Below are 13,729 nucleotides of genomic sequence, written 5' to 3'. Positions count from 1 at the left end.
TGCGCTTTTAACGGACCTCTGAGACTATCACAGTGCAGGTGCATTTATACGGAGACTTGATTACACACAGGTGGATTGTATTTATCATCATTAGTCATTTAGGTCAACATTGGATCATTCAGAGATCCTCACTGAACTTCTGGAGAGAGTTTGCTGCACTGAAAGTAAAGGGGCTGAATAATTTTGCACTCCTAATTTTTCAGTTTTTGATTTGTTAAAAAAGTTTGAAATATCCAATAAATGTCGTTCCACCTCATGATTGTGTCCCACTTGTTGTTGATTCTTCACAAAAAAATACAGTTTTATATCTTTATGTTTGAAGCCTGAAATGTGGCAAAAGGTCGCAAAGTTCAAGGGGGACGAATACTTTCGCAAGGCACTGTAGCTACTGTATTGTAACAAAGCCAGGAGCAGTCTCAATGACCAGGGAGTAGATTGACTCAGTAAACCCCAACAATGTTGTTATAAAGGGCTACTGTGGGTCATGGCTAGTTTTGATTGTTTCATTACAGTGAAGATTCACTGCTTCTTCTTAGCTTATTTGATAAATTCCTTCCTCTGGTGATGGCTTGGTAATGGTTCTGTCTGTCCGTCTATTACGGGTGCATGGCTCTTGCTTATCCCCAGGCGGAGAAGACCAGGGATAATTGGAGCACTGAGCAAAGGGGGGAGACTCACACAGGGGTCATAACTTCACCGCTAAGCATTTGAGTAAGCCTGCCTGGGCATATCTGACATATCCATCTGTTATGGATCATGCAGACCGTATCTGCCTCTCTCACTCTCGCTCTCTCTCAGCTGAGAATTACATTTGCTCAACTGAGCAATTACCTGTATTTACTGTTACCTTGGAGGATAACAAACGTTGATCTGATGTTGGATGATGATAAGGGTTAGTTAAACCCACATTTTATATCTGGTATAATGTTACAGTCTCATTTGGCCATAGGATTGGTTGAATAGTATATTTTATTAAGGCCACTGAAATGACAATGTATTATATTTACAGCTAAGTGGTAGATTATATGGATTGTCTATTTCTACCGTCACTCTCCCCCAACTCATTATGTTAACCCTTTCCCTTCCTCTCTCTCTCTCTCTCTTTATTTTTTATTTTTTACTGCTACTGTTCTATATTGTCAGGTCAGTGTTTATTGATAAAGTATGGTCACGGCCATTACCTGTATGAGGTCGAGGTGTGTGTTGTATGTATCAAGGGCCTCCCAGCCGGTCAGGAAGCAGGGTCCCAGGGCCTGGCAGTATTAGCCTGTTTCTCTTCCTCTCCGTGCCATCCAGCCTCCAGCCCTCTCTCTGGGGGAATGACCCCTGCGAAAGGGAAGAGATGGGGGGGAAAGGCCACCTAGTTCCCACTGGATCCTCTCCTCTGTGCCCCATGTTGTGCCCCCCTACGTGCCTCTGTTCTGGGCAATAGAGCCAGGGCCTGTATTCATAAACCATCTGACTGAGTTCTGATCTAGGATCAGGTCCATGTAATCTTATTCATTATGATCCATGAGGCCAAACTGAGCTGAGATCAGCACTCCTACTCTGAGATACTTTATGAATACAGGTCTAGATCAGACTACTCTCATAATGAAGTTATTTTTTCTGTGATGTCCGCTCCACTGCTCGCTCACGCTGTGTGTCAAGTAAACATAGGATTTGGGTGGTTTTCAGCATATAATTCATTTGGAAGTGGTTAATTATTTTTTCAGGGTCTGTGACGGTGCGCTGCCGAGGGGTTGAGTGGGCAGAGGCAGTGGGGGGCAGGTTTTTATTGGGCCAAGCTCCACGCCTAAATGAACAGCTAAACATGGTGAAAATGATCTGTAATTACGCCACTTACTGCCAATGCATCCCAATGTCACCTCTGCCAGGAAGCTGTGCAGCCGCCCCCGACTCCTCCTTTAAATAATAAGTACACACAGTGATATCTGTGACGTTTGAGTATCTGAATAACTATGTCAGTGTAAACAACTATTTAATTTAATTGACACTGTGCATACTTGAATAGTGTACCTACTGTGTACCAAACCATGTTAGCTCATAGAGTGCAAAGAGGCTGTTGCTGGGTAAAAATAATCAAGTTGAGCTTATGGGAAATCATTTTGTGAAAGTCAGAATTTCAGAATCTCAGGTAGTTTCTTTTCTGCCTCGCTGCCTGGTTGGTAATCAAGTCAAGACAATTTATATGTCCTATATTTTATGGTACGTAAAAATGTTCACTGACCTGAATGAAATACACTTTCCAGCCCCACCGCAGACTGGAGCCAGTGCAAATATAAATACGGAAGATATCAATGGAAAACAGATCGCGGAAAAAAGGAGAAGTTCAGAAAAAGGTGGAGTCCAGAGTCAAATGTTGTCTCCTTCGGCTGACTCCATAGGGAGTCCCCATAGTGCCCTGGTTAAAAAATGGTGCACTAAGTAGGGAATAGGGTGCCATTTAGGAAGCTGACGTAATGTAACAGGCGGGGCTGGGCCGGTGTCCTTACTTACTCAGCCAGAGTGGGCACTTGAGGTGAATTATTGTTTGTGAGTGGAAACTTGGCCAGATAACCCTAGTGCTGCTGTCTCAGGACTGAGTAAGACCACTGTCTCCTCGCTCCCTCCCTCCCTCCCTCTTCCTCTCTTTCCAGTTCACATAGTTTCTTTGTGTGTCTCTTTCTATATCTCTCTGTACGCCCCTTTCTTTCTCTCTCTCTCTCGCTCTCTCTCTCTTTCCCTCTCTCTCTCTCTCTCTGCTCTCTCTCTTTCCCTTTCTCTCTCTCTCTCTCTCTCTCTGCTCTCTCACTCTCTTTCCCTTTCTCTCTGCTCTCTCTCTCTCTCTCTCTCTCTCTCTCTCTCTCTCTCTCTCTCTCTCTCTCTCTCTCTCTCTCTCTCTCTCTCTCTCTGTCTCTCTCTGCACTCTCTCTCCCTTTCTCTCTCTTTCTCTCTCTCCCTTTCTTTCTCTCTCTCTCTCTGCTCTCTCTCTTTCCCTTTCTCTCTATCTCTCTCTCTCTGCTCTCTCTCTTTCCCTTTCTCTCTCTCTCTCTCTGTGCTCTCTCTTTCCCTTTCTTTCTCTCTCCCTCTCTCTCTCCACAGCTCCACTGCAGCTCAGGGTCTAGCAGGGCTGTTCACATCTCTGTTGCTGTATTGCCCTGGTCAATGGCTGCTGCTGTAAATTCCAGGAGTAGTCGGAAACATAAACATAAAAAGGACAACCCCCCCTTTCCCCCTCTCTATCACTCTCTATCACTCTCTATCCCCCTCTCTCCCTCTCTCTCTCTCTCTCTCTTGCTCTCTCTCTATCCCTCTCTTTCCCCCTCTCTATCCCTCTCTTTCCCCCTCTCTATCCCTCTCTTTTTCTCTCTCTCTACCTCTCGTTTCACTTTTGTCTCCCCTAACCCTGTGCTCATGTAACCGATGTGAAATGGTTAGCTAGTTAGCGGGGTGTGAGCTAATAGCGTTTCAATCGGTGACGTCACTCGCTCTGAGACCTTGAAGTAGTTGTTCCCCTTGCTCTGCAAGGGCTGTGGCTTTTGTGGGGCGCTGGGTAATGATGCTTCGAGGGTGGCTGTTGTTGATGTGTACAGAGGGTCCCTGGTTCGAGCCCAGGTAGGGGTGAGGAGAGGGACGGAAACTTAACTGTTACACTAGCTAACCGGTGTGAGGCAGTTAACACTACTGCCTCACACCGGCTTTGGGCTCTGAGGGTCGTGGTGTGTGTGAGCCTCGCGGGACAAGGTCGCCCTTGTGTGTGTGTGTGTACATACGTGTCTGTGTCTGTTTTGGGCACTGCTACTTCTCTTGGTGGAAAATATGGGGGCTGTCGTTGCCCGTCTTTTGCCGTGTCAGCAGTGTATGTGTGTTCTTTGTGGAGGTAATTGGGAGCTCTAGACCACACTAACCCATGTTTGCTCCTTCTCGGATTTGAGGAAAATGTGATTACGGTAATTATGGCAGGCTGATGATATGCTTGATGGAATGAGTGTTTCTCATTAAGATCTGTGGGCCACCAAACAACATGCCTTGATATAAACTTTGACAGCACCCTAAATGGCACCCTATTCCCTACATATTACTCTGACTTATCTATCAAACGTAGTGCACTATATAGGGAACAGCGTGCATAGGGCTCTGGTGAAAATAAGTGCACTATGTAGGGAATAGGGAGCCATTTGGGACACAGACCATGTCTGATAATATAGACACTGTCTTAAGTACTGGCCAGGGCTGAGGCACAGTCAGTCCTACACTGATGACCACTACCCTCTTAATACCAAATCCTCTATGTCCTTCAGATAGGGGAGATGTAGGTGTGAAATGTAATTGCATCCACTCTGTTGTTGAACACGACTTTATTCTGCGATGAAATTCAACACATCAACTTGGACCTTATCAGTGCCATCTATGTTTATATCAATGGATGTTTTTACAAAAAACGTCATATCTGCTTCTCTTCTACATCAAACTTGCAACATTTATGTTTATACTATCCTTATATTAGCCTTGGGTGTGATGGGGCCAAGGCCACATTCATGCTTTGTGTTAATGCCAGTATATTAACACACAAAAGTAGGGTATCTATTCAAATGTTTGTGTCTATTTCATTTTTCACAGATTTTTCTTCTTTCCCTCCCTCTCTCTCCCTCTCTCTCCAGTCACTCTAAAATAAGGAAGTTGCCCTGCCAATGTGCTGAGCGAACGGAAACAAAGGTCTGTTTCAAGAAACAAAAGTCATGGAGAAAGATTGGTGACCACAGGAAGTCATAACACAGCATGTCCTGACAGATAGGAACCCTGGCAATTTCCACATTCACACTTTCCGCTTTCTCAACATCGATCAATGGTAACATGACTGGAGAGCGTTACTGTACATGAGTGGATGGGATAATGAGACACTGTCATGTGTTTCGGTGAAACGTGTTCAGCACAGCAAACGGGAAGTATATCTATCTTTTATATGATGCTAGTAGTCAAGCCTACATTTTCTTTCTCTCTTCCCGATTTGCTATCATACTTTCACATTTCCCTAAGTGTATTGTTACCTGTGTAGTCCCACAGTAGATCCCAGTAGATCTCTGTTTCAGAGGGGGGGTTAAAGGGTTAAATGCAGAAGACACATTTTGGTTGAATGCATTCAGTTGTGCAACTGACTAGGTTTCCCCCTTTCCCCTTATCAACCCCCAGTAGTATCACAAAATGTGATAAGACACTAAGAGGTCTGCTACCAAGTTCACTCTCTCCATGTGCCTGGAACCAAAAACGCACAATGCCACCTGCTACACGTTGTTCTTTTTAACCCATAATTAGGCTATTCATCTGCTTTCTCACTCCAATGTCTGTCTGTGGAGCCCCATAATTACTGTCTATGTTAGGATAAACCCTAGACGGCGGCCATCTTGGGTATATTTGCTTGGCTTCTCTAAAATATCAACATTAGAGTAGATGACTCTCATATATTTTGGTCTTTTGGGGATTAGTCTCTCACTGCTAGATCATTTGATTATGTCAAACTTTATACAATGCGGAAATGTTTCTTATTAGAATTTCCTCTTTTTATAGATTGGTGTGGTTTGTCACTATCTTTAGCCACAGGGTGTGAACACATTAACATGCACAGTGGTTTATAATGACACTTGACATTTAAAGTGTCATGCAAGGCAGAAAAATGTAAGAACTATTTCCACAGAGGGACTGAATCAACCAAACCGTGTTGATACAGCCTTCAGCTTTTGGGAAACGTTTGGTTTCCCCAAGATAAACCACAAGGATAGAATAACTAGAATGGACATGATATTTTTTAAATATATTTTAAAAATGTATTTCACCTTTATTTAACCAGGTAGGCCAGTTGAGAACAAGTTCTCATTTACAACTGCGACCTGGCCAAGATAAAGCAAAGCAGTGCGACAAAAACACAGAGTTACACATAAACAAATGTACTGTCAATAACACAAAAGAAACATAGAAAAATCTATATACAATGTGTGCAAGTGTAGAAGAGTAGCGAGGTAAGGCAATAAATAGGCCCTAGAGGCAAAAATAATTACAATGTAGCATTAATATTGGAGTGATAGATGTGCAGATGATGATGTGCAAGTGGAGATACTGGGGTGCAAAGAGCAAGAGGGTAAGTAATAATATGGGGATGAGGTAGTCGGGTGTGCAATTTACAGATTGGCTGTGTACAGGTACAGTGATCGTTAAGCTGCTCAGACAGCTGATGCTTAAAGTTTGAGATGGAGATATAAGACTCCAGCTTCAGAGATTTTTGCAAGTTGTTCCAGTCATTGGCAGCAGAGAACTGTAAGGAAAGGCAGCTAAAGTAGGTGTTGGCTTTGAGGATAACCAGTGCAATATACAGTATATCACAAACACCCCTCACATTTTTGTAAATATTTGAGTATATAATAATATAATAATATAATAATAATATATGCCATTTAGCGGACGCTTTTATCCAAAGCGACTTACAGTCATGTGTGCATACATGCATACATTCTACGCATACACAACACAATGACACTTTGCTACAATGTAAAGTAGTGAGTGTACAGCTTGTATAACAGTGTAAATGTGCTGTCCCCACAAAATAACTCAACACACAGCCATTAATGTCTAAACCGCTGGCAACAAAAGTGAGTACACTCCTAAGTAAAATGTCCAAATTGGGCCCAATTAGCCATTTTCCCTCCCCGGTGTCATGTGACTCGTTAGTGTTACAAGGTCTCAGGTGTGAATGGGGAGCAGGTGTGTTAAATTTGGTGTCATCGCTCTCACACTCCCTCATACTGACTGGTCACTGGAAGTTCAACAATGCACCTCATGGCAAAGAACTCTCTGAGGATCTGAAAAAAAGAATTGTTGCTCTACATAAAGATGGCCTGGGCTATAAGAAGATTGCCAAGACCCTGAAACTGAGCTGCAGCACGGTGGCCAAGACCATACAGCGGTTTAACTGGACAGGTTCCACTCAGAACAGGCCTCGCCATGGTCGACCAAAGAAGTTGAGTGCACGTGCTCAGCGTCATATCCAGATGTTGTCTTTGGGAAATAGATGTATGAGTGCTGCCAGCATTGCTGCAGAGGTTGAAAGGGTGGGGTGTCAGCCTGTCAGTGCTCAGACCATATGCCGCACACTGCATCAAATTGGTCTGCATGGCTGTCGTCCCAGAAGGAAGCCTCTTCTAAAGATGATGCACAAGAAAGCCCGCAAACAGTTTGCTGAAGACAAGCAGACTAAGGTGGTCTGATGAGATCAAGATAAACTTATTTGGTTCAGATGGTGTCAAGCGTGTGGCGGCAACCAGGTGAGGAGTACAAAGACAAGTGTGTCTTGCATACAGTCAAGCATGGTGGTGGGAGTGTCATGGTCTGGGGCTGCATGAGTGCTGCCGGCACTGGGGAGCTACAGTTCATTGAGGGAACCATGAATGCCAACATGTACTGTGACATACTGAAGCAGAGCATGATCCCCTCCCTTCGGAGACTGGGCCGCAGGGCATTATTCCAACATGATAACGACCCCAAACACACCTCCAAGACGAGCACTGCCTTGCTAAAGAAGCTGAGGGTAAAGATGATGGACTGGCCAAGCATGTCTCCAGACCTAAACCCTATTGAGCATCTGTGGGGCATCCTCAAACGGAAGGTGGAGTGCAAGATCTCTAACATCCACCAGCTCCGTGATGTCGTCATGGAGGAGTGGAAGAGGACTCCAGTGGAAACCTGTGAAGCTCTGGTGAACTCCATGCCCAAGAGGGTTAAGGCAGTGCTGGAAAATGATGGTGGCCACACAAAATATTGACAATTTGGGCCCAATTTCGACATTTTCACTTAGGGGTGTACTCACTTTTGTTGCCAGCGGTTTAGACATTAATGGCTGCGTGTTGAGTTATTTTGAAGGGACAGCAAATTTACACTGTTATACAAGCTGTACACTCACTACTTTACATTGTAGCAAAGTGTCATTTCTTTAAAAAAAAATATATACTCAAATATTGACAGAAATGTGAGGGGTGTACTCACATTTGTGATATACTGAACCTGCTGGAGCGTGTGCTATGGGTGGGTGTTGCTATAGTGACCAGTGAGCTGAGATAAGGCGGGGATTTACCTAGCAGAGACTTATAGATGACCTGGAGCCAGTGGGTTTGGCGACGGATATGTAGTGAAGGCCAGCCAACAAGAGCATGCAGGTCGCAGTGGTGGGTAGTATATGGGGCTTTGGTGATAAAACGGATGGCACTGTGATAGACTGCATCCAGTTTGCTGAGTAGAGTGTTGGGGGCTATTTTGTAAATGTGTCAAGTGTCTAGGTGAAGCAGGTAAGGCGGAGTCAGGAGCAGGACACAGAGATGAGTAATACTCGTAACTTTACTCAAAAACACAACAAAATATTCCAAGAAGGAAAAATATACCAGCTCACAAAATACAAGACAACTTCCAACGAACAAACACGCACAAAAACAAGGGGGGAACCAGACGGTTAAATAGGGAACATATAATTATGGAATGGAAACTAGGTGTGTACAATGAAGACAAAACAAATGGAAAATGAAAAGTGCATCGGTGGCAACTAGAAAACCGGTGACGTCGACCGCCAAACACTGCCTGCACAAGGAGAGGGACCAACTTCGGCGGAAGTCATGATGACATCGCCGAAGACAAGGATCGGTAGGATTGTCAGTTTTACGAGGGTATGTTTGGCGGTATGAGTGAAGGAGGCTTTGTAAGAAGCCGATTCTAGATTTAATTTTGGATTGGAGATGTTTAATGTGAGTCTGGAAGGAGAGTTAACAGTCTAACCAGACACCTTTTAATTCAAGTCAATGTTCTGTGATGGTTCGATGGGTAATTGTATTCCTATGACTTGAAGTCCCAAAACCCCTTTGAAAATATCAACTCTGGTTTAAGGTTTTTTATTTTTTTATTTCAACAATGATTAAATAGTTGATTTAGTAATATATGTTGTATTGTAAGGAAATTAAGCCAAGGTATTTTAAAGTGCCCAAAGCACTTTAAACTGTCCCTTCATAAAGTAAATCATTTGTTGTCTTTATCCATTGCTCTAATGACCAGACAATCTGGATTGTCTTAGAAAGCCCTGCTTGGAACAGTTAATAAGCGTCATTGCCTGTTGCGAAATGGATTTTGTTCATTTCTGCACATTAAGACCATTCCCAAAGTCTTTAAATGGATTTAACCGCTGTTAAAGTGAGCTCAACTGAGCAAACATGCAGAATGTTAGCACAGAGCATAATTCAAATTCATTGGCTGTCATACTTAGATAAACAATAGCGACTACAAACATTGTTTAGCTTGCTAGTAATGGGAGAACAAATCATGTTACGGAAAGACGCTCAGAGAATGGATGGCATCCTCCACTGCAATAAATCATGCTCTTATTTGATTTACCCACCCAACTTTTAATGAACTATTCCTAATGACTTTCTCATAGTCCCAAAACACCTGTGTGTGTGTGTGTGTGTGTGTGTGTGTGTGTGTGTGTGTGTGTGTGTGTGTGTGTGTGTGTGTGTGTGTGTGTGTGTGTGTGTGTGTGTGTGTGTGTGTGTGTGTGTGAGGGAAGGCGGGCGGGAAAGCATGTGTGTGTGGGCATGCTTAATTTTGTCTCTGCAGTATGTGTGTGTGTGGGGGGGGGGCACTCAACCTCATCAAATTTTAAGTGTGGATCTCTTTTTTCCATGGCAGCCAGCGACATCATCACCCATAGCGTGAAACAGTTAGGCCCTGTGGTGGAAAGAGAAGGGGCTGTGGCCCAAATGGCACCCTATTCCATACATAGTGCACTACTTTTGACTAGATCCTTATGGACCCTGGACAAAAGTAGTGCACTGTATAGGGAATAGGGTGCTATTTTGGATGTTACCAATCAAAATTGCTCTGCTCTCCGTGTTAGAGGGACATCTGCTCGAGGGCCGGGCACAATGCTACAGGCCTCCAATCGGAGAAGCCCGAAATGAGAGCCTCTAAAGCTGAGCTGTGTGTGTATGAGAGAGGGGGAGAGATAACTGGAAACTGGCACACATAAAAATAGGATACGCGTTTTCCCACAGCTCCGCAAGATTTGGAAGGCCTGCAAGGAAACTTGTTTGCTTGCCTCATGTGGCTCATGAGAGGCCTACATATTACTTTTGAAAAAATATCAGCTGCATAACTCCTGTGGTGAAATGCTTCTGGTTTGAACTTCAAGTCAACAGCGGTCATTGACACCCAGTCCCAGAGACAGATGAGAGGGACGCTGAAAATGGAGGACTGGAGATATTTATGTTGTGTTAATTTCCTTCCCCTCTCTCTGTTTTGTTCCTCCCTAACACTGGTTTGTGATTCAGAGCTACCGATTGAACATTACCAGATTTAGGTCCAAATTACACAACGTTTAAACAACTTCTTTCTCCTGTTTATAAATCCAGAGCGGTAAATTGAAGTGCAGCAATGTTTTTTGTGTTCAAAAACTGGACCCATTAAGTGAAGAGTAGCTAATATATGGCTATGGATCCCGGTCAAATAATGTGTACATTCTATACACAGTTGAAGGTCTGCATGCATTGTTTTGATGTAATAATCATAGAGCCAGTCTGGCAGAGATTATGCAGCAGTGCCTTGCGAAAGTATTCAGCCCCCTTGAACTTTGCAACCTTTTGCCACATTTCAGGCTTCAAACATAAAGATATAAAACTGTATTTTTTTGTGAAGAATCAACAACAAGTGGGACACAATCATGAAGTGGAACGACATTTATTGGATATTTCAAACTTTTTTAACAAATCAAAAACTGAAAAATTGGGTGTGCAAAATTATTCAGCCCCCTTAAGTTAATTTTATTTTTATTTGTGATTTCACCTTTATTTAACCAGGTAGGCTAGTTGAGAACAAGTTCTCATTTGCAACTGCGACCTGGCCAAGATAAAGCATAGCAGTGTGAGCAGACAACACAGAGCTACACATGGAGTAAACAATTAACAAGTCAATAACACAGTAGTAAAAAAAGGGGGAGTCTATATACATTGTGTGCAAAAGGCATGAAGTAGGCGAATAATTACAATTTTGCAGATTAACACTGGAGTGATAAATGATTAGATGGTCATGTACAGGTAGAGATATTGGTGTGCAAAAGAGCAGAAAAGTAAATAAATAAAAACAGTATGGGGATGAGGTAGGTAAAAATGGGTGGGCTATTTGCCCACCCATAATACTTTGTAGCGCCACCTTTTGCTGCGATTACAGCTGTAAGTCAATTGGGGTATGTCTCTATCAGTTTTGCACATCGAGAGACTGAAATTTTTTCCCATTCCTCCTTGCAAAACAGCTCAAGCTCAGTAAGGTTGGATGGAGAGCATTTGTGAACAGCAGTTTTCAGTTCTTTCCACAGATTCTCGATTGGATTCAGGTCTGGACTTTGACTTGGCCATTCTAACACCTGGATATGTTTATTTTTGAACCATTCCATTGTAGATTTTGCTTTATGTTTTGGATCATTGTCTTGTTGGAAGAGAAAATCTCCATCCCAGTCTCAGGTCTTTTGCAGACTCCATCAGGTTTTCTTCCAGAATGGTCCTGTATTTGGCTCCATCCATCTTCCCATCAATTTTAACCATCTTCCCTGTCCCTGCTGAAGAAAAGCAGGCCCAAACCATGATGCTGCCACCACCATGTTTGACAGTGGGGATGGTGTGTTCAGGGTGATGAGCTGTGTTGCTTTTACGCCAAACATAACGTTTTGCATTGTTGCCAAAAAGTTCAATTTTGGTTTCATCTGACCAGAGCACCTTCTTCCACATGTTTGGTGTGTCTCCCAGGTGGCTTGTGGCAAACTTTAAACGACACTTTTTATGGATATCTTTAAGAAATGGCTTTCTTCTTGCCACTCTTCCATAAAGGCCAGATTTGTGCAATATACGACTGATTGTTGTCCTATGGACAGAGTCTCCCACCTCAGCTGCAGATCTCTGCAGTTCATCCAGAGTGATCATGGGCTTCTTGGCTGCATCTCTGATCAGTCTTCTCCTTGTATGAGCTGAAAGTTTAGAGGGACGGCCAGGTCTTGGTAGATTTGCAGTGGTCTGATACTCCTTCCATTTCAATATTATCGCTTGCACAGTGCTCCTTGGGATGTTTAAAGCTTGGGAAATCTTTTTAGTTTTAGTTTAGTTTATTTTATTTTTACAGGGACAGTGCACATTAATCAACGTTTCAGTAAAAGTGCCGGTTTTAGCCAGCCGGCTAATTTTCAACCGCAGTCCCTGGGCAGGTTATTAAAATCAATTACTATATAGACAATAGCACCATAGAACATGCAAGACATAGCAACATAGGACAAGCAAGACATAGCATACAGACAGAGCAACATAGAACAAAAAGCAGCAAAACAAAATTCATAAAAGCAACAAAGTGTTTCCACACCTCACAAGCTACAGACAACAGACAACATGGAAAGCGGCAACACACAGCTAGGGACCATGTTCACAACTCTGATTGACCTTTAGCCAGGTCTTCAAGCATTTTGTGAAAGTGTGATATGTGGTGCAGTTATGTGTGTCTGATGGCAGTGTATTCCAGACATGGGAAGCTCTCACAGAGAATGCAGATTTACTAAAGGTGCTTTTCCTTAGGGGAACTATACAGTCACCTCTCATGGCAGACCTTGTGGATCTGCTGCCATATGTCTGGGTTTTCTGTTTAACAAAAATATTAAGTGGAGGGGGAGCCAGGCCATTAAGGATCTTGAATACAAGACATGCGTCGGTGTATTGCACAAGATTTTCCCAACTCAAGAGCTCATGCTTTCTAAGGATGTGACAATGATGATGGCTATTGGGCTTCCTATCAAGCACTTTGAGAGCCTGTTTGTAGACAGACTGAATAGGTTTTAATGTTGTACAGCAAGCTTGGGCCCAACTAGTCAAGCAGTATGTTAAGTGGAGGAGTATCATAGAATTGAAGTACAGTTTTGCTACCTCTGTAGTCAAACAATTTCGTATAAATCGGAAATTAGCTAGGTTGAATTTGGTTATTTGAATTACCTTTTTCACATGCTTTTTAAAAGAGAGGTTGGAGTCAAGTATGATTCCAAGGTACTTAAAATCGGATACCACCTGGAGCTTCTCCCCTGACACATAGACATCTGGCTCAGTAGCATCTGTTGCCCTCTTTGTGAAGAACATGCAAACAGTTTTTTTCACATTGAGATGCAAACACGAGTCACTGAGCCACTTTGTAACCTGGACCATTACAGTAGTGAGTTCTTGTGCAGCTTGTTGTTTGCTCTTTGCATGCACATATATCACTGTATCATCTGCATACATTTGAACTTCAGACTCAGTACAGACAGAAGGCAGATCATTAATGTACAGGCTGAACAGGAGGGGCCCCAGTATTGACCCTTGGGGCACGCCCACATCATAGCTATGAGTGGGCGACAGCTCATTGCTCACTCTGACACACTGAGTTCTGCCTTCAAGGTATGATTTCATCCATCTCAAGGCATCAGGGGAAAAGTTGAACTTGGACAATTTTGTGATGAGAATCTCATGGTTAACAGTATCAAAAGCCTTCCTTAGGTCCAGAAACACAGCCCCAACAGCACCCCCTTTGTCCATCTTGGACTTCACATTTTCCAGAAGAAAGCAGTTGGCCGTTTCTGTGGAGTGTTTCGCTCTGAAGCCAAACTGCATGGAGTGTAATGTGAAGGGGCTGTTGTTGAGGTGGGCAATCAGTTGTTCTG

This window comes from Oncorhynchus gorbuscha, unplaced genomic scaffold (assembly GCF_021184085.1).
Source record: "Oncorhynchus gorbuscha isolate QuinsamMale2020 ecotype Even-year unplaced genomic scaffold, OgorEven_v1.0 Un_scaffold_894, whole genome shotgun sequence".
In the NCBI taxonomy this organism is placed as follows: domain Eukaryota; kingdom Metazoa; phylum Chordata; class Actinopteri; order Salmoniformes; family Salmonidae; genus Oncorhynchus; species Oncorhynchus gorbuscha.
This window is presented reverse-complemented; position numbering follows the sequence as displayed.